The sequence below is a fragment of the Sus scrofa genome, chromosome 4 (genome assembly GCF_000003025.6).
Source record: "Sus scrofa isolate TJ Tabasco breed Duroc chromosome 4, Sscrofa11.1, whole genome shotgun sequence".
Lineage (NCBI taxonomy): Eukaryota > Metazoa > Chordata > Mammalia > Artiodactyla > Suidae > Sus > Sus scrofa.
The window spans coordinates 74,758,004-74,779,668 of NC_010446.5; positions in this window are offsets into that span (position 1 = coordinate 74,758,004).

Genomic DNA, 21,665 nt, shown 5'->3' on the forward strand with positions numbered 1-21,665 from the left:
ATTTTCAATTTCTTTAAGTAACATAATACATCCATTAAAAAAAAACCTGAGCAGATGAACAAGGTCAAATAAATATAATGCAAGATCAATTTCAAATAAGTTCATACAGATGCTCTGTAGAGTCAGAGGGAGGAAGACTATAAAATTTTTTTAATGAAGTGAAGTTTTAATAGGACACTATATAATGAAAGAGGAGCATGGGGGGAGTTCCCTTTGTGGCTCAGTGGTTAACGAACTCGACTAGGATCCATGAAGATGCGGGTTCCATCCCTGGCCTCACTCAATAGGTTAAGGATCTGGCGTTGCCATGAGCTGCAGTGTAGACCAGCAGCTGTAGCTCTGATTTGACCCCTAGCCTGGGAACTTCCATATACCGCAGGTGCGACACTTAAAAGCAAAAATAAATAAATAAATAAATAAGAGAAGCATAGGGTTTTTCTAATAGAGAAATTACAACTCTAAATTAACCAAAGCATAAATTAGAAAAAAATTGATAACTACTCTGAAGAGATTTTGGTAGACAAAGATTTATTAAAGAGAGATAAGTTTGGAAGTGGAGAGAGTAAGAAGCCCCAGTGAACAGCCAATAGTACGCCAGCCACTTATTGCTTCTAAACAATGTTTCAAAGATTCGAGAGAGTCATGAGAGAGTCACTAGTCCTTTATGCCTGACTTTAATAATATAGACTATTATTGTTGAGTATTTTTGACATCCACTGATGGCCGTGACTAAATGGTAAAATAAGACTCTTTAATGTACAAATAAAGACAGGATAAGTTGAAATATACAGTAATATGAATCATAATTATATGATTTAGTATTCAACAAATTTTATATAAAACAGATGTTTTGAAATTGTACATTAAAAACAACTGAGAGTATTTGGAATAAGAAAAAATTTTAGGAGTTCCCATCATGCTCAGCAGAAAAGAATCTGACTAGCATCCTTGAGGACGCGGGTTCAATCCCTGGCCTCGCTCAGTGGGTTAAGGATCTGGTGTTGCTGTGGCTGTGGTGTAGGATAAAGGCTACAGCTCCAATTCAGTCCCTAGCCTGCAAACCTCCATGTGCCATGGGTGTGGCCCTAAAAAATAAAAAAGTTGTAGTTTATGCTTTTAAAATCATTTTCATTTTGTATTCAGATTAGAATGTCAAAATCAGAATATTAGGGATATAGCAAAATAACATTAAGTCTCCATGGATTCTCAAGCTTGTGAAGAAAAATAAAGCAAGAGATATTTAAGACCTTCTTAATTCTCAAGATTAAGAAGTATTTTTTTTTTTTTGTTACTGAAGTTGATGACACTATTGGAAGTGTCAGAAACGAAACCAAATGTTTTGATGATTTTAATAAGTTTATTTTTAGATTCTATTGAAGAATGGAATATAAACTCTGTATACACTGTATACATTAATTAAAACACCCTCCAAATAATAGCAGAAAAATTATGTTATCTGGGATAGAAATGTTGTAAACTTTCTGTTGTAAGCATATCTGGCACAGTAGTAACTCAGAATTTTTCCTTTTTGTCTTTGTCAGTGGGCAGGGCTTACTTATTTCATATATTCCCAGGCATAAATGATTTCAGTAAACCTAAAGGCATTTTTTTCCCCACAATTGTGGGATTGGAATATTTTCAGTAAAAGTTTGTAGTAAAGGCAAAGATAGAGCAGACAGAAACATACTTTTTAAAAAGAGCCGTTTTAAATAAAAATTATGTTTCTTTAAGCAAGTAGGCTTTCATTATTCAGAAGAGATTTCGGCATATTGCGTGTTTATCATAAAATGCTCCCAAGAAAGAATAAACCATCTCAGTTACACGATACTGTAACTACCACCCCATACAATGGCGCTCTTACTGTATTTTTCCACACATTGAGGCGAACCACATAATGTACAAGGAGGGGAATAACTCTTGCCACGAACATGCTTGCATATTTCTAGCTTCCCTTCCTTTTAATTTACTTGGATTTCTTTCTCTGCAGTGATAAGAAATGCTTCAAAACTCTTAAAAGAGAATCTAAGTAGAGCATTTTCTATTAGAGAAATCCCAGGTATTTAGAAGGTTACTTGAATGGCAGCAATAGTACGAAATATCTTTGGTGTTTCACCAAATGACAGGCAAGGCCTTTGGATCATGTACAGCAATGTGACTAGTCCAAGAGGAGAACATCTGAAACATCTATTGCTGAAGGTAATGGTTGTCTGATTGTATATAAGTAGCACTTAATACTCAGCAAACTATAAGCATAAATTACACGTAATGGTTTTATAATAGCAAGTCAGAATTAGGAGGAAGATTGTAAAGGAACCTGCAGAAAAAACAGATTCTCCATAAAGAGTTCACTCACTCCTTCATTTATTCATTAATTCACTTGGCTGTTCAGTCAACACATATTGCAAAGTTTCTGTCTATAGTGATACAGCAGGAAGAAAACAGACGAGGTTCTTGTACCGTATTTTCATGTGAGAGAGTAAAAATCATCAAATAATAATACATGTATGAGATAATTTCAGGTGATGATGAGTGTGTTTGTTTTAAATAGAATGATGGTACAAAAAGCCAGTGGCCATGGATGTGTGGAGTTGTTGGATCAGGTGATCAGGAAGGGGGGCCACCGGGGTGATGGGATCTGGGCTGAGACCCGGGCAAGCAGAACGAACCAGCCCTGCAAGGATAAGCAGAAAGTACATTCCAGGTGGAACCAGCTACTGCAAATACCCAGAGGCAGGGATGAGCAAGGGTGTTGCAGGAAGAGAAAGCCAGGTATAGCCAGGTTTTTAATGAGCATGGAAGGGTTGGAGGTGAGGCTGGAGAAGAGGCAAGGTCATGGGAAGGGGTTTACATTTTGTTATGCAGGCGGTGAGAAAGTCTGGAAGTTGTATAACTTGCCTGTGTTCCTACCAGACTAATCTGGCTGAGGGGTCACAGATCGCTGGGTGGGGAGAAGGGGGGTGAATGGTGTTAAGAACAGAAGCGGAGAGACCAGTTTGGGAATTTTTCAGGGGTCTAGGAAAGCAGATGGAGGCAGCTTGCACCACAGTGGCAATCCTGAAACCAGAGGTGTCATGAACTGGAGCTGTAAGTTTTATTTTTAGTGATTCGTTTGTTTATTTATTTATTTATTTATTTATTTATTTATTTATTTATTTATTTATTTATTCTGCTTTTTAGGGCTGTACCTGCGGCATATGGAAGTTCCCAGGCTAGGGATTACCTTTAGCTGCTGACTTACACCACAGAAACAGCAATGCAGGATCCAAGCCGCATCTGTGACCTACACCACAGCTCATGGCAATGCTGGATCCTTAACCCACTGTGTGAGGCCAGGGATTGAACCCGCATCTTCATGGATACTAGTCAGGTTCTTAACCCATTGAGCCACAATGGGAGCTCCCTGGAGTTGTAGTTTTGAAATAGAGCCAATCAGACTTGAAGACTGATTGTTTATTAGAGATGGGGTGACAAAATTTTTTTTTTTTTTTTTTGTCTTTTTGTTGTTGTTGTTGTTGCTATTTCTTGGGCCGCTCCCGCGGCGTATGGAGGTTCCCAGGCTAGGGGTCGAATCGGAGCTGTAGCCACCAGCCTACGCCAGAGCCACAGCAACGCGGGATCCGAGCCGCGTCTGCAACCTACACCACAGCTCACGGCAACGCCGGATCGTTAACCCACTGAGCAAGGGCAGGGACCGAACCCGCAACCTCATGGTTCCTAGTCGGATTCGTTAACCACTGCGCCACGACGGGAACTCCACAAAAATTTTTTTTAAAAATGATAACCCTTAGGGATAAATATGGACAATAGAAAATATGCTATATAGCAGGTGAAAGAAGTTGTAATAGGAAAAGTCCCAGGATTCAAATAATCCTAGCCTTAGATCTCAGGGGATGTCTAGTTCAACCTCATGCTAAGTTCATCATGGGCAGATGGTCACACAGATTCTGCTTAAAGCTCCAGCCACAGGCCTGCCTCTGGAAACCACCTTCATTAACCTCATTCAGCCAATCATAAGTTGAAATGATTGCACATATAAGTGATATCATATGATGTTTGTCTTTCACTTTCTGTTTTACCTCACTAGTATGATAATCTCTAATCCACCCACGTTGCTACAAATGGCATTGTTTCATTTTTTATGGCTGAGTAGTATTCCATTGTATATATATGTATATATACACACCACATTGTCTTTATCCATTTAAATGTGGAATTTAAAAAAATGATACAAATAAATTTATCTGCAGAACAGAGACAGACGCACGGACTTTGAAAACAAACCTATGGTTACCAAAGGGGACAGGTAGCTTGGGAGGAATGGACTGTGGTTTGGGATTGTTATATTTACATTGTGGAATATGGAATGACTGGCCAACAGAGACTTGCTGTCTAGCACAGGGAACTCTACCCAATGTTCTGTGATAATCTCTATGAGAAAAGAATCTGAAAATGAATGAATGTGTGTACATGTATAACTGAATCACTTTGTTGTTCAGCAGAAATGATGACTTTACAAAAGTCAATATGATTCCAGGAGGATATATTTGGAGAGAATATTAATTTCAAAGTCTGAGAAATAACCTTTCCTTTATCTTCTGTTTTGTCTATATGTTTTATCACCACATCTTAAAGAGAGCAAGATAATTTTTAAGGGAATTTGAAATGGGTCATGTGGAGACTGAGGAGAAAGACAATCCTTAAAATTTATGAAAGTTTGAGTAGTGGTGTGGAGAGCAGATTGATAATTCTATATTTCTATAAAGGACTAAGTATGAAAAAGTGACATCAATTAGAAATGGAAAATATTCAATTTTGTGATCAGGAAGTACTTTGTAGATTTAAGAAGCAAAATACTTCAAAATTTATTTGAGTCTTGTATCCCTAGGAGACAAAGTTAGAAAACAATTAGTTCAGGGTAATTAAGACAACCTATTAAAAGCTGAGGAACATATGATTCTCTAATGCTATATGTCTACTGGGTGAATTAAAACTCTCTCAGTTGCCTGATACTATTGAGTACAGGCCAAAGTATTACAGAAATACTGTGGATTCCATTTCAGGGTCAGCAAGGATTTTAATCTAGTAAACATGAAAAGAATAGAGGGAGAGAGAGTTTTATCACAGAGAGATGCAAAAACTTCACTATCTGCAAATCATTTTCCTAGTGAAAAATGGTGATCTGGAGTTCCCTGGTGGCTCAGAGGGTTCAACTACCTGGTGTTGTCACTGCTGTGGCTCAGGGTTGCTACTGTGGCATGGGTTCGATCCCTGGCCTGGAAACTTCTACATGCCTCAGGCTCAGCTAAAAAAATTAATAAATTAAAAAAAAAAAGAATGAAAAGACCAAAATGTCAGTCAACCTACTGCGAAAATCAGATAATTGCTCGCCCAAAGCTATGTGGTCAGCTAAAACAGAGCAGAGCTACTAGCCAGAGTAAAGGTTGGAATCTAGCAATTCCTCCCTCGCTGCCTGCCAGCCAAGACAGAAAGCAGGAGTTGGCCCCATTTGGGGAGCAGACCACAGCCTCCACCAGCATTTTTTTTCTAGCTTGGAGGCTGCAACTCCCTGAAGAGAAGATGGAAGGAAGTTGACATGGGGCCAGCAGAGCTCACTCTGAGTCTGGGGAGAGCCTAGAAGTGAAGGGCCCAAAACGTGTTGCCCTTGGGTCTGTGAATGCCTCCAAGAAGGATCTTGTCAGAGAAATAAGCATGAGGCTAGAGGAAGCACCTGCTGCCTGCCAACTGAGCTTCATGAAATGAAAAACCGTTCAGCCTGGATCCATGCAGGGAAGGCAATGATACAGAATGACAGCTGGCCCCTAGGAAGAGGATGGTGCTGTCTAACTCGGGATGGCCTAGGAAGCACTCCAAATAGATGATCTGTGAGCTCAGATCCGGAAGACACCGTGGAGCTTGCTATGTGAATGAAACATTTCTGACAAGGAAAAAACTAATGCCAAGGCCATAATGCAAGAATTAACTCAGCATGTTTGCATGTTTGAAGACAAAAAGAAAGTTGATGTAGATTTATTCTTAAAAGAAAAACAAAAACGGAGTTCCCGTGGTGGCTCAGTGGTTAACGAATCCTACCAGTAACCATGAGGTTGCAGGTTTGATCCCTAGCTTCGCTCAGTGGGTTACGGATCCGGCGTTGCCGTGAGCTGTGGTGTAGGTCACAGACGAGGCTTGGGTCTCTCGTTGCTGTGGCTGTGGTGTAGGCCGGCAGCTACGGCTCCGATTCAACCCTTAGGTTGGGAACCTCCATATGCCTCGGGTGCGACCCCAGAAAAGACAAAAGACAAAAAAAATAAAAAAGGTGGGGGGAACCCTCTGCTAATTGTGTCTAATGGTCTTATTATGCCACCATTTTTGCTTCCTTTTTGATTTCTAACTTGTTATCAAACCTATTTTTTCTTCCACTTGATGTCACTTGTAAATTTAATAAACTTTAAAACAAATTTTCACTGACGCTATGGTTAACATTTTGAATAAGACCAAATCAAGATTAACGCAAAGAGAGAATCAATTCAAAATCCTATTTCAGGATAACATCCGTTAATTATCAGTTTCAGGAAGGGATTCAGATATTTACATAGCTATACATTTCTTCAAGTTGCTATTATTAATAAGTACGATAATAATAACTACCATGTGTGACCCATTAATACACCAGGGCATGGGGTTGCATCTTACCCAGTGCTCTAAACAATTTTCCAAGTGCTGCACAGAAGAGGAACCTGGACCTGAAAGAGGTTAAATGAATTCATTGCCTGAGGACTACAACAGGAAAAAGAACAGTTAGTGCTCAGAGAGATATGGGAGTGCCATTGCACGCACTAGAAAATCCCAGGAATTGATTAAAAAAAAAAAAAAACAAGAAAATCGCATCTTTCTAGAGGCTGAGTTTCCCTGAGGTTATCAACTGGGCCACGTTAACAACTCTGTACATAGTCTGATAATTCATAAACTAGACCATCAGCTCACTTTTTACCTAGAATTTGCCTTCCCCCCTTTTTTCGTCTCTTATCTACATAGTTTTCGAAGACTCTGTAAGTAGGATCTCATCTTTACAGCTTCTCTGTCTCTGCTACTCCACGGTGCCTTGCGGCCTACCCCTGGTCTAGGCTAGTGTGAGAATTGACTACTACTTCTTTCATATAACTTTTATTGAGATATAAGGACCACCACTTCTTTTAGGCTTATTCAAGAAAAACAGGTGTCCTTCAAGTTTCCAATCCCTTCCCCTTTGTTCCGTGGTCCACACTGCAAACACAGAGACTCCCGCCAATACACTGCCTCCAACAACATCAGTCTTTTTCGATAAGCTTAAAGCTCCTCAGTGACTCCCTATTGTGTTCAGCCTAAAGTCCAGTCTGCCCAGCCTGGCATGCTACAGAGGTTTTTGTAAAGATACACATGAGCCAGTATCTTCTGGAACTGCTGGGCAGGACCAGTCAATAGTCATTCCTCTTTAGTCTTCCAGCATCCTTCCCTTTTCCCTCAATTTCTAAAATATCAGAAGCGAGAAGTTCTAAAAGAGAATTTGCTTGGTCTTTCAGTAACTTGGATTTAGAGATAGGAGCTTGGGTCGGAATGAGGGTGGGACAAGTGTGGTGCCTGGCACATGAGACCAAAGGAGGTTCTCGCTCTCAGGATCGTGCCCACGCTGGCCGTCAGGGGAAGGGGGGTGGGGTGGGTCAGCCTGAAAACCTGCAAAAATGTGAGTTGATTTGTGCTCCTGGTGAATGCTTCCGAAAGGGTGAGCCCAGCAGAGGAGGAGTTATAATAATCAAGTGGAGACGATACCAGTCTGCAGATGCTGGTCCGAGTCACTGCCCAGCTCCTCCTGTCATCACCCAGTGGGCCCATGAACAAAATGACTGTGGGCTCAGCAAGTGGACCTCAACTCACTAAGCCTGGTGTGACTACAACCACTGTGAGAGTCAACCTGCAGCAGAGACTAACCCTGAGTACCAGCTGTGACACAGTCCCCAGAACAGTCACCTACTTGGTGGTGGATTGGTTACCTGGACCACTGCCATCATGGAAGCGGCACTGCTTTGTACTCACTTCACTAGGTAATTACTCTGGATGTGGATTTGCCTTCCCTACCTGCAATGCCAGAATGCCTTTTCCATCATCATGGCATTTCATACATCATTGCTTCTCAGAAGAAATCCACTTCCTGGCAAATGCAGTCCACCTCTGGCCCAGGCTCATGGAATTCACTTGTTTTACCAACTTCTCCACCACCAGAAGCAACGGGTAAACGGGCCTTTCTAAGACTCGTTTTTAGCACCTGTTATGTAGCAGCACTTTGGAGATGTGGGGAAATTTCCTTTAAGATGCAGCATAAACGCCTAATCAATTGTTTCTCCCATATCCAGGATTTGAGCCTCCAGGAATCAGGGATTGGAAACGTCTGACTCTTGGTGATCCATGAGAAAAATACATGCTTCCTGTGTCTTCGAATTTCGACTCTGTTTTTATCTGGAGATTTAATTCCTAAGGGAGGAATGCTTCCATCAGGGGAAACAGCAGTCACCCTACTCAACTGGAAGTTGAAACTGTCACCTGGCCACTTTAGGATGCTCTAGCCAGTGAACCAACAGGCAACGGGGGCAGTTACATTTCTGCTGGGGTGACTGATCAGGACCAGGACAATAAGGAACAATGGGGTTGCTCCTCCCCCTGGGGGTAAAAGGAACAGTATGCCTGGAATGCAGACGATGCCTCTGGGGACTTCTTAGTACATTTCTGTCCTGAGGGTAAAAGTCAATGGAAACTCCAAAAACCCAAGTCAGGCAGAACTGCAAACTTGGACATTCAGGAACGAAGGTTCAGCTCACCCAGCAGAGCCCAGCCACCATCGGTGAGGCATGTCCTGAAGGAAAGGGAATTTTGCATGAATGTAGAATAATTTGGTCATAATTACCAGTTACGACCATGTACCATTTAGAGAACTGAGTCTTTTAATAGCTGAGCTTTCTTCCTCACGTTGATACAAATGTTTGTGTTAATATTTTTTTCTACTCCTTCTCCAATCTCCTAACACAAGATATGTTGATAGTATTTATTTATAGCTCAGTGTTTAAGAATTTAATTTATGAAGTTCCCATTGTGGCTCAGCAGGTTAAGAACCTGACTAGTATCCATGAGGATGCAGGTTCGATCCCTGGCCTTGCTCAGTGGGTTAAGGATCTGGTGTTGCCTTGACCTGTGGTGTAGATAGCAGATACAGCTCTGATTCAACCCCTAGCCTGGGAGCAGAAGCCATATGCCATAGGTATGGCCCTAAAAAGAACAAACAAAGAAAAAAGATATTTAAGTTACAAGATTATAAATGAAGAGTGTAAATCATCTGGAAAAACAATAAACATCAATAAAAAGCAAGGTTTTTGCATTCATTTTGAGGCAAATGGTTATGCTGTTTTTGTTGTATGCCTCATGTTTGATAGAAATGTGACTTTGCTAACATTTCTATTTGGAAATTAAGCCTGCCTTAAAGACCTGTGTATGAGTGACAAGTTGACAAGCTGGGGACTGGTGTGGTCTCATAATGTGTCAACCCATCCAGGGTGAATTGTTTCTTGGAATTCCCTCCCCTGACTATTTCTAGTCCAGGTGAGCCACAACAGATGTTTTCATCCCAAGATTTGGAATGTAGGACTTCCTGTCATGGCTGAGCGGTAACGAACCTGACTAGTATCCACGAGGATGCGAGTTCGATCCCTGGCCTTGCTCCGTGGGTTAAGGATCTGGTGTTGCCGTGAACTGTGGTGTAGGTCACAGATGCGGCTCAGATCCCTAGTTTCTGTGGCTGTGGTGAAGGCTGGCAGCTGCATCTCTGATTCAACCCCTAGCCTGGGACTTTCCCTATGCTGTGTGTGCAGCCCTAAAAAGATAAAAAAAAAAAAAAAAAGATTTGGAATGAAGACACAAAGAAGCAGCCATTTGGTACCTGCTTGGGAAGGTACCTGATACCGTCTGGGCCTGACGGCTTCTGAGGCTCACTTACAAGGCTGTTCACCTGCAGGCTCAGCCCCGGGGGTCTGTGACTTCTCCACTGTCCCTTGACTCCTCCTTCAGTTTCTACTGCTGAGCTAGGTGGCTCTTTATCTCCGTGCCTGAGGGCGTCACTTCTCCTGCAGCACATGCGATTCACCGACAGGAAGGCAGTGAGAACCGGCAGGTGCCGGGATAGTCTTGCTGGTTCCGAGCACACGTTCTACAACTTGTGGATCACACTCCCACGTTCCAGGCTGTCCTCGTGGGTTCCAGCTTCTTGTTGCTGTTCCTCCTTTTAGATCTACTTTCAACTCAGGAGGGCTTGCTCGGCGCCTTCAGGTTTCAGCATTAAACACAGAGACAACGGCCTTGGAGATGCCCACAGCTGCATCAGAGCCCGTTCCTGTTACAGACGCTTATGTGCATTTAATGGCTCTGCTTCTCTGGCTGAACCGTAGCTGAGACAGATACATAGGAATAAATCCAACCAAAGAAGTCAGGTCAAGAGAGACCCTTTACCATATGATGCTGAATTATGCATGATTCTAGAACATGCCAACTCATCTATAGTAACAGCAAGCAGGTCTGTGGTTGCCTAGGTGAGGGGTAGAGAGGAGAAAAGGATACATTACAAAGAAGCACGAGGAAGCTTCTATGGGTGATAGACATGCTCATTCTCTTGACTATGGTGATGATTTCGAGGTTGTATACACGTCACAATTGAGTGAATTGCACTTTTTAACATGTAAAGTTTAATGTGCTTCAATGATACTACGATAAAGTTGTGAAAAAAAAAAATCTAAGCCTGATAAGATTAGCATTGACCTAGCAAACATTCCGATGCTTGGCAGGCGTTTGCAGTGAACTCGTGTTATTTTACCACTCTTACTTCGGAAGAATTTCCCTTTCCTTCAGGTTCCTCCATTCCCCCCAGTCCCATATGGTGACAGGGACATGTGATCCAGGCATGCGGGTCATGGTCCTCTGGCCAGTCACAGAGATGAGTGTGGAACCCAAGCAAGCCTCTCAGTGTCCTCTGAGATTAAAATGGAGCTGACTGGGAAGACACCTTTTCTTTCTGCTGTTAGAGCCGTTGTTCCTGTGTGGAGCTGTCTGTCTGCACTTGGAATAGAGCTGAGACGCAGAAGGGAATGAAGAGAGGGGACAGAAAGAGAGGGAGGAATGAGGAGGAAAGGAAGGAGGGAAGGAGGAAGGAAGGCAGGCAGGAAAGAGAGACGTAGATATGGTGAGAGAACTTCTATGAGCTTCCCGCTGCAGCATAGATGTCTGAGCCAATAAGCTTCCCTCTTTGGCTCAGGATGATTTAGGTTCCTGTCTTTGCCAACAGAAAGAGTCTTGATTGATACAATATTTATTTAGTACCATTTTTTTTTTTTTGACCAAGGGATGAAATTTGTATGATTCTTTTATGTCTGCTGCCTTCTCATTGTTTAGAAAGGAATGCTTTTTGGTCCAGTTTAGGTAAACAAAAGTCAAGATCCCTTAGCGTACATTTCTTTGAGAACATTTCTCTCTTCTCTTGCCTGTGTGTTTTCTTCTTTCCTTAAAGTTTCTCTGCCTTCTCAGATGCACTCTTTGTTCTGTACATGCAGTTTCAGTGCCTGGCGGGTGGGAGGGCTGGAAGTTTAAGATGAATGAGGCAGCAGAAATCAACATGTTTTCCTAATTCCTTCTTGAAACCAACCTGTGCTGGTTTGAGTGTGTGATGCACCATAATTCTTTTCCTCAGCTGAGCCCTAAGAGGAGTGAGTAAAAGTTTGTTCTAAAGTCTTGGCGCATCATTTTCTGGCATTCTTAGTTTAAGATGCAGATCGTAGAAGCTTTCAGATTTTTTTTTTTTTAATATTGTCTTGGAAAATTCATGGAAATTTGGGGAAAACTGACCCATCCTTGTTTGGGGAACTGGTAACTTGGTCTTTGAACATAGGAGTTATTCCCTGTGTCCATCCTACTTAATAGTCTGGAAACATGCATCTTCCAGTGGAGTTTCTCTGTTATGGAAACCGAGCGGAGTCAAGTTGTCTTTGATTGTAAAAAGTCAGATGTCCTAAGGGGATAAAGGAGAGATGTTTCTGGAGAAAAAGCCAGCCCAGTATCTAGCCAGGGACAGTATATGGTCAGTCTGCTAACTCTATGAAGCTGACCCTGCTTTGGAGAGCAGAGTGCAGAGCATTACTGATTGAGAGATTCTGGAAGTGGATGCACACATTTGGGCAACAGGATGTCGATGGAAACCATCCCCAAACGGGACCGAGGTGTTCCCCACTTTCGCTTCTCAGATGCTCCTTTCTAATTAGTGAGCTCCCACCAAAGAGCTGACCGAGGAGGCCAGTTATGGTCGGACAGAGGCTGAGAGGCTGAGAGGAATGTCGTGGCAGGGGTCACTTGCTCCTGGGGTATTTATATTTGGAGGCTAAATATACACAAGTTTTTAGAAATTGCTTCATAATTTGACCCTGATGGTAAGACAATATTCTTATCTGAATTTTAAATGGTTGGAGGGGCTTTGCTTGTGTTTTGCACCGTATTTCTGTAAGTACTTCTCTTATATGCCACCCTATGTGGGGCAAATGGACTTATTTACAGGCAAAGGAGCCTATGATGGTGTTTGCAGAGCTCAGCTGAGCAGAGTGGCTGTGAGAATGGGCTGTGAAAAGCTTGCTGACACCACACTAACCCCAGGGCTAGAGAATCGGGCTAGAATTCCACCCACAGTCTTAAAACTCATAAAGGAAAAAGTGCTATCATGGATTTTGAAGTCAGACTAGTTGTGATCAGTCCTGAAATATTTCTTCCATTCTATGCTGTCGGAGAATCTTCTTTTCCTAATGGACAGTTAGTTAATTGCCCTGCTACTGGCTGGCTGGCTTTGTCTTTATAACATTATGAATCTCTTTTATTTATGCTCAGAGAGATTTTCTTTGAGGAGTGGATTTCTAAACGAACAATATTTACACTGTTGAATCCAGGATGTGGAAGAATTCACAGCAAACGTTTACTCTTTGTTTGGTCTCTTTGTTTCCATACGCCTTTCTACTAGACTTGGAGAATATGACATATTGATGAATAATCGATGTAGAACTTCTTAAAATTTTGAACATATGTGCATAAAACACATTAAGCAGTCATTAAATTCAGGTCAGCATGATGGAAACCTTCACAGACCTCTAAAATAATAACAGGTACATTTACTAGGGAATTCTGAATATAAATTTTAATTGGTTCAGTAATGTTTCTAGTCACTATTTATTATGTAACTTAAAAATTATACTGTACCATGCTGATGTTTTATAAAGCTCTTATTAATATGATTTATTTGTTAAAGAAAGTGAGAAAACTGAACTGCTAATCTTCATGACTCAGTCATAAATCTTTCCCGTTTTGCAATAAAATGCATTGCCAATAATGCTGAATCTACTTTCCACTGCATTTTATTCCCTTGGGCTTTAGCCACTCCACGTTCTTAAAATTATGATATATGTCCCCAAATGAACCAGATGTTCTTTTGACTCTGAACTAGATCTCATTAAAATGTGTGTGTGTGTTTTCTGCCATGTCTCCAGAGATTTATTTTTTCAAATAGTATAAATGCCAAAGATTTTCAATTACTTATTGAATTATTTCTTTAATCTGAGCAGAGCTCTGTGAAGAGTTAGTTCGGGGCAAAATAACCATGAGCAAATCAAACTCTTAGTGTCTGGGGACCCCGCCAGTGGTGTCCCCATAAGGTGCTTCCATGGTCTTGTCTTTATGTGCTTTCAGACGTTCAACAACCTATATTATGGGCTGGCTTTACTTTATTTGGTAAAACTTGTGAAAGTGATCCAGATGAAGGATACATATTTTCTGCACTCGGAGTTACCAATGAAACAATGCAAAAAGTACAACTCGGAGTTCCCGTCGTGGCGCAGTGGTTAACGAATCCGACTAGGAACCATGAGGTTGCGGGTTCGGTCCCTGCCCTTGCTCAGTGGGTTAACGATCCGGCATTGCCGTGAGCTGTGGTGTAGGTTGCAGACGCGGCTTGGATCCCGCGTTGCTGTGGCTCTGGCGTAGGCTGGTGGCTACAGCTCCGATTCGACCCCTAGCCTGGGAACCTCCATATGCCGCGGGAGCGGCCCGAGAAATAGCAACAACAACAACAACAACAAAGACAAAAGACAAAAAAAAAAAAAAAAAAAGTACAACTCATGGGGAAACAAAAGTAAGAATATATTTAACAAAGGCGTATATACACAGGCAAAAGACTTCAAGAAACTTCACTAAGATTATTTTTAATTAAAAAAATTTTTTCCATAGAAATATACATGGCATTTCAGCATTCCCTTCTGTTTAAGATACTGGATACATATGCAGTTGTTAATAGCAATGAATCATTGGCTGCATAAACACATGTTTGTATAGACTTAGTTCCTTTATAGGGTGCATATGATTTTAAGTACTTAAGATTCATAAGGGATTCTCACCACTTCAAAGAGGTGAAATCCTGATTAGAAATACCTTGCACCTCTTAACATATGTTAATGAGAAAAATCATTTTTAGTTCTCCAGAATGTATTGATTTCTATAATACTTACTGATAAATATGTATCAACCAAACTTAAAGGGATAGATTCTTTCCTTCTTTCAAAGTTATGTGCAGATAACTTATTATGTGTCAGTTGTTTTTCTGGGTACAGATGACACACAAGTGAAGGAAACAAACATCTCTGCCTTGGTGGGGCCATTGGTCAAGTGTGGGGAAACTAATAAACAGTAATGGGCACACCTGAGGGCATAGGTGCAGTGGGGAGAGCAGAGGAGGACAGGGAGGTCCAGAGGATGCCACCAAGACTTGAAGGGAGAGGCCCATGGGATGTCCAGCCCCATAGTTTCCTGGATGGAGGGCACAGCCAGAGTCTCTGCTGAAGGGCATGAGTACTGAGTTCAAGGCCCATGGAGAGCAGAGTCACAGAAGCATATGACATGGGGCAGAGGACTGGACATTGGGACAGGAAGGTAAGGGCAGGGCAGCCCAGGCGCAGGCCCTGGGCTTTTATTCTGGATGAGCTGGGAAGGCTGGTAGGGCTTCCTGCAGAGGCGAGACGATGATGCTCTGACCTGATCTTAACAGAATCACTCCGAATTGGCTTCTTCTCTTTTCCTTTTTAAAATGTATTAATTTTTTTTTTCCCCCCTGGGAAGTCCCCTGGTGAGGCAGTGGGTAAGGATCCGATGTTGTCACTGCTGTGGTATGGGTTCGATCCCTGGCCTGGGAATTTCCATATGCTGGGAGCACGGCCCATAAATAAATAAAATAACAAAATAAAATATTTTGAATGGATTCTAAGTTAGTTTTATTTTTAATTTGTTGAGAAACCTCCATGCTATTTTCCAAGGCAGCTGCGATTTACATTCCTACCAGTATAGCACAAAGGTTCCCTTTTCTCCAAGTGCTCTTACAGGTTGTATTTAAAAAAATAAAAGCTGTCTTAACAAGTGTGAGGTGATCTCACTGTGGTTTTGATTTGCATTTCCCTGACGATTAGTGATGTCGAGCATCTTTTCGTGTACCTGTTGGCCATCTGTCTGCCTTCTTTGGAAAAATGTCTACTCAGGTCCTTTGTGTCAATTTTTAAATCAGATTATTTGGTTTTGTTTGCTATTGAGTTGTATGAATTCCTCATATAGTTTGTATGTTAACCCCTTAGCAGGTATTCCATTTGCAAACATTTTCTCCCATCACCTTCTAACATGTACAAATATATTTTATGATTTCGAAATCATGCATTAGTCTGACATGTATCAGTAAGTGAACCGATACTTTATTACTGCTGTAAAAACAGGATTATTTACCCAACATAGATCATTATTTATCAACAAAATATTTTAGTATTTCTATTCGGTTTGCTCTATCAGAGTAAAAGCTTTGTTCTTGAGATTCCCTGATATTGTTGTTCAAAATCATTTACAGAAATTGAAGAATGAAACATGTCCCTTGATTATAGCGCACTGCATTCTGTGACATTCCGCCTATGCTCAATCAGGTACAAATTACCATTTCTCTCAGTCACAAGTTTCCTCTTTGAGACATGTGAGTACGTGGATTTATTACTGACTCAGAGTCATCAGAATTTGAGGTCCATTAAAAATGAGTTTTGGACTCTATCTGGTGGAAATTAAAAACTAGGCAACTTGAGATTGGAAATAAAATAGGGAATAGGAGGAATAACAAAACAAGAAAAGTAAGGAAACATCAGGAGGATATTTGCCTCCTACTCCTAGAAATGCTGTTACCTTTGCTCTCCTTTGTGTGGATTCTGCCTCCCAGGCCTGAAGGTGTTTTTTTTCCCAACAGCTTTATTGAGATGTAATTCGCACACCATTCAGTTCACCATTTAACCTGTATCATTGAATGAATGGTCTTTTGTGTAGTCACAGGGTTGCCTGATTTTAAAGGCAACCCCATCCTATCCAAGTTCCTCATTTTTACTTTTCACCCCCACCAACCCCACTCAGCCCCTTTCTTTGACCCACATTCTCCAAAGCTGTTCCAACTCTGTTCTTTCTCCTGCGAGGGGCTCAGTTACCAGCACTGTCCACACAGTGCAATCCAGCTTAGTAAACCCAGGTTAAACAGATGGCACATCTCTCCTCTTGCCCAGTGAGAAAAACTCAGTTGATTCTGCCTCTGAAGCATTTCTCAACTCTCCCCCTGAATCCCACTTCCCAGACTCATCTCAGCCACCAACCCCCACCTCTCCAAGGCCCAAATCTGATCACCTCTCTCTGTGTCTCCCAGTGACTGTCAGGTCAGTCCAGCCTCTTGCTGATTAGCCAGGACCTTCACCATGTGGCTTCAATCCACACTTCTTGTCCCATTTCCTGCCCCTTCTCCTGTCACGCATCCTAAAAATTCTACCACGCTTCTGAACACCTGGGCTTCAGTGTACTTATGCACGAAGGCATTTTTGTACATACTTATCTTTCTGCCAGGGTCACCCCCTCTCCTCTCTTCTCTCTCTCCCCTGCCTGGGGAATTCTTCCACATTCTTCATATACCAAACATCAGCTTGGTGAAACGCTTCCTGAATCCCAAGACTCTGTTTCCAGATCCCTCAAGCTACCATGGCCCACGCGCAAACTTCTCTTTCCTCACGGATGTGCGGGGCAATAATTTTTTTCATGTCTCTTGCAATTCCTGGGGACATTCCTGGAGAGACCAGGGGCTGTTCTCTCTTACTCAGTATGTCCCGCCATTCTCCGTTCACAGCTCATGTGTGATGCTGAGTGAATGGAAATAACCTCTCCACCAGCATAAAGGAAAGGAGACAAACACGTGGGGGTCTGAGAAAGAGGCAAAGAGGAATTGCTTTGGGACCAGCTGGAGTAAACTGCACATTCTTACAAAACCACTCCCCTACCCTCTTTTCTTGACCAGCTCTGTCCTTTGCAACCAAAAAAGCCTTGTTGAAACGTGCCTATTCTGGTACATTTTCTACAGTTTTTACTATAACAAAGTAAACTAGGGACATTTTTCTCCAATGCCAGTCTCCTTTGACAAGTGCCTTTTTGGTATCCCTTGGCTCAGCTGAACACCTACCCAGGGGATTCCTATTATATGCCAAATTCTGGGCCAGTCAGTGGGCAAGGGTCTCTTAATTTTGAACATGCTGATGTTCTGCTAAATAAAATCAGTATCTTTTATATATGCCAGCAGCAATTGCAAGTCTGTGGCTACATATTCCCATGATGGTAGTCACGGGCATGATCATTTCTTGGCCTAAAATGCAGAAGCTAATATTGCTGCCTGTGTCACGGTAGCTGTTCTACGTAAAGCCCAGGGGGCCCTGGCCAGGCTGCTGGTCAGAGCCTCCAACCGCTCTTCATGATGCTGGGTCATTGTGTGTAGGCGGGTAAGTAATGGCCATCTAAAGATATCTGATCCTCATCCCTGGAAGCTATAAATATTACCTCATGTGTCATGGTCCACATGCACAGGTCAGAAAAAGAATTTTCCAGATTCATAGTGGGGTGAAAAGGAAGAAGAGTTTGTTGAGATGAGACACTTCAAATGCAGCAGGATGACTTCCTGATAATCAGGGAGCGCTGCCTATGAGCATGTGGCCCTGTCTGTTTTTATAGCGCAGGGAGAGGAGCGGTCTTATAATACATCTGCTGATCTGCTGATTTGGTTGGGGAAAGAGGAGCCTTACAATATACTTGCTGGTTGCTTGGGGGCACGTAAGGTCCCTACAGGGGTGGGGTGAGGAGCGGGCCACAGCTTTTCCTAGTAGAGGGTAGGAAGGAGTAGACCAGGTTGCTCAAGGTGGGGGAGGGGGCATTACAATCAGATGGGTGGGGTGATGCTGAGGGTCTGGTAATTCTTGTCTCGGCCAGAGGCTTTGAGTTCAATCTCCTTGAAAAGGCCTTGAAATCTCACAATAAGGACAAAGGTCTTTGTAGGTATGATTAAGCTCTTGACATGGGAAGATTATCCTAAATTGTCCAGGTGAGCTCTAAGTCCAAAGTGTCTTCCAAGGAGAGGCAGAAGGAGGTGACACCCCCAGAAGAGGAGGAGGCACCCTGAAATGGAGACAGAGGTTGGAGTGATCCAGCACTAGCGGGGGGGGAAAGTAGGCAGCCACTAGAGCAGGAAGAGGTGGGAGGAATTCTTGTTCCAGCCTCTGAGGGGAGCGAGGCCCTGTTGACATCTTGATCTTGGCCCAGTGACACTGATTTCAGCCCTCTGGACCCCAGAACTATGAGGGAATCAGTTTTTGTTGTTTTAATCCATCCAAATCTGTGGTCTTTTGTTACAGAGCCTGGGGATTGCCTTTCTTCAGAAATCAGAGATGGGAAGTTTGAGTGATGGGGAGTGACCTTGGAGGTCCTCAGACAAGCACAGCAAATAAAGAATCTCCTCAGTGGGGCCACCTGGACATTTGATGATGGTGGGGATTTTACCAGCTCCTACCTCCCTCACTGGCTGCCACCAAAGACACTCATGATGTGTCTTAGGTGTCCTTCACTCTGTAAGGATTCGGTTCAGCTTAAATACACAGAGCTCGTTGAGGAACAATGCTCATCATTACATGCTTATGAACCCAAGTGTCTCTCTGGGAGGCTGTGGAATCAAGGACATCTCCTACAGAAGACAGGTTGTGTGGCACCAACTCTGCGTGAGGTGACACTTGTTGGCTGGCATATGCCTCCTGGAGCAGGGACATTGGGAAGCCCCGTGCACAACATTTGCAGACCTGATTTCCAGCACTCCAGAATGATGTTTATTGGAAATGACAGTCTTGTTCCTGACTGCTAGTATTTCATTGTTACATATCATATTTGTGGTAAATTGTTCATACATAGTCTATTCTTTTTCTAAGCTAAGAGTTAAAATTTTTATCTTAGGTTTTGAGTTTTGTAAAAAAATTTTCTAAATCTGCTGAAAATATCTCTTTTTACTCTCTTAATCTAATATACTGAAAATTTGAATAGATTTTCTAATATTAAATCAACATTCAGCTCCTGAAATAGAGCACTTTGAGAACTCCCATGCATGCTGGGACTCCCATACATGTTGTTTGGATTCGTTTGGCCAACAGATATTTCTGTGTCTATGTATGTGAGTAAATTGGCTTATAATTTAATTTTTATTTTCTCTTCTTATATTATTTTAGAATCAAAGTCATTTTAGTCTATAAAATGAACCTCAGAGTGCTATTTTTCTTGTTTAGATGATTTTGTATGAAAATGAAACAGTTCACAAAACAATCAATTTTAATTTTTTTTGGTGGAAAGATTGTTAAATACTGATTCAATTTCCTTAAATATTACAGGACTGTTTAGGTTGTGAATTTTTCCTTTAGCTAATTTTTTTTAGTGATCTTTCACATGTATTTATTCTATCCAATTTTAAATTTTTTTTTTTTTTTTGGTCTTTTGTCTTTTTAGGGTTGCATCCATGGTATATGGAAGTTCCAAGGCTAGGGGTCTAATTGGAGCTGTTGCTGCCAGCCTATGCCACAGCCACAGCAATGCCAGATCCAAACCGTGTCTGGGACCTACACCACAGCTCATGGCAAGGCCAGATCCTTAACCCACTGAGCGAGGCCAGGGATTGAACCTGCAACCTCATGGTTACTAGTCGGATTCGTTTCCACTGCTCTGCGACGGGAACTCCCAATTTTGAATTTAGTAGGTACAGAGTCATCCATGTTATTCTCTTATTGTCCTTTTGGTATTTCATGGATCTGTGCTAGATCCCTTTATTATTATTATTGCTATTATTATTATTATTGTTTTGGCTGTGCCCATGGCAAGCAGGGTCAAACCTGTACCACAGCAGTGACCTAAGTCATACAGTGACAATGCTGGGTCCTTTAACTACTAGGCCACCAGGGACCTCCCTCCCTTTTTTCATTATTAAGAGAAAACTGAATTTATTACACCTACTGGAAAGAAAGACCTGTACTGGGAAACACAGTCACCCGCATAGGAAGAGATATCACATATATCATGCTGGGTGAATGGACGAGGTTTTAACGAGTTCTTTTTTTTTTTTTTTTTTTTTTTTTTTGTCCAGGAATCAATCAAACCTGCATCCTCATGGATACCAGTCGGGCTCCTTCACCGCTGAGCCACAAAGGGAACTTCCGGTTTCAACTAGTTCTAATAGCAGTGAGAAGGTTAATGATGGGAATGGTCAGAGAAAGAAAAGAAATCTATTGTTTCCAGACTGAAGTGAGGCTGTGTCACCACGCTCACCATTCTGATCTGTTCCAGCACACGGCTGATTTATTTTGTTTTTGTAGCCTCTGATATGCTTTTAAACACAAAGTTCTCAAGGTCTTTAACTTTAACGAATACGGCTTTTCAATACATGTCCTTGCTACTGATGTGACTGAACAGAACAGAACAAGGTTTCTTTTTCTTTTTTTTTTTTTTTTTTGTCTTTTGTCTTTTTGTTGTTGTTGTTGTTATTGTTGCTATTTCTTGGGCCGCTCCCACGTTCCCAGGCTAGGGGTTGAATCGGAGCTGTAGCCGCCAGCCTACGCCAGAGCCACAGCAACGCAGGATCCGAGCCCCGTCTGCAACCTACACCACAGCTCACGGCAACGCCGGATCGTTAACCCACTGAGCAAGGGCAGGGATCGAACCCGCAACCTCATGGTTCCTAGTCGGATTCGTTAACCACTGCGCCACGACGGGAACTCCAGAACAAGGTTTCTTAATGTGCTTCTCTTCGAACTCAGTACCCGGAGACATTTTTGCACGTGTACATAGATATGCATGCGCTTACACCATCTTGCTATGAAGTGCGTAACTTTATCAGAATATTAAGGAATCAGAATATTAAGGAATCACTGTCAAAGAATGGACAACACACAATAATGATCCACAAAAGCAAGTTACTCTTTGTTTCTCAGGTTGTCAATGAGAGGAGACAGTAACAGTTGATGCTTCTATCTACTGCTGGTCTTTAATCGAACCTAACATTACTGGACCTGTGAGGTGGTGGAGTTAGAATAAGCTATTTAGCGCACTCTACACCCTGTGTTCAGTTCTGAACATGGTAAGGCCCCTACTGGAGATCAGTCAGCCAGCTTGGAGGTCATTCATCATTTCCTCATTTCCTAGAGCAGTTCTGAAATGGA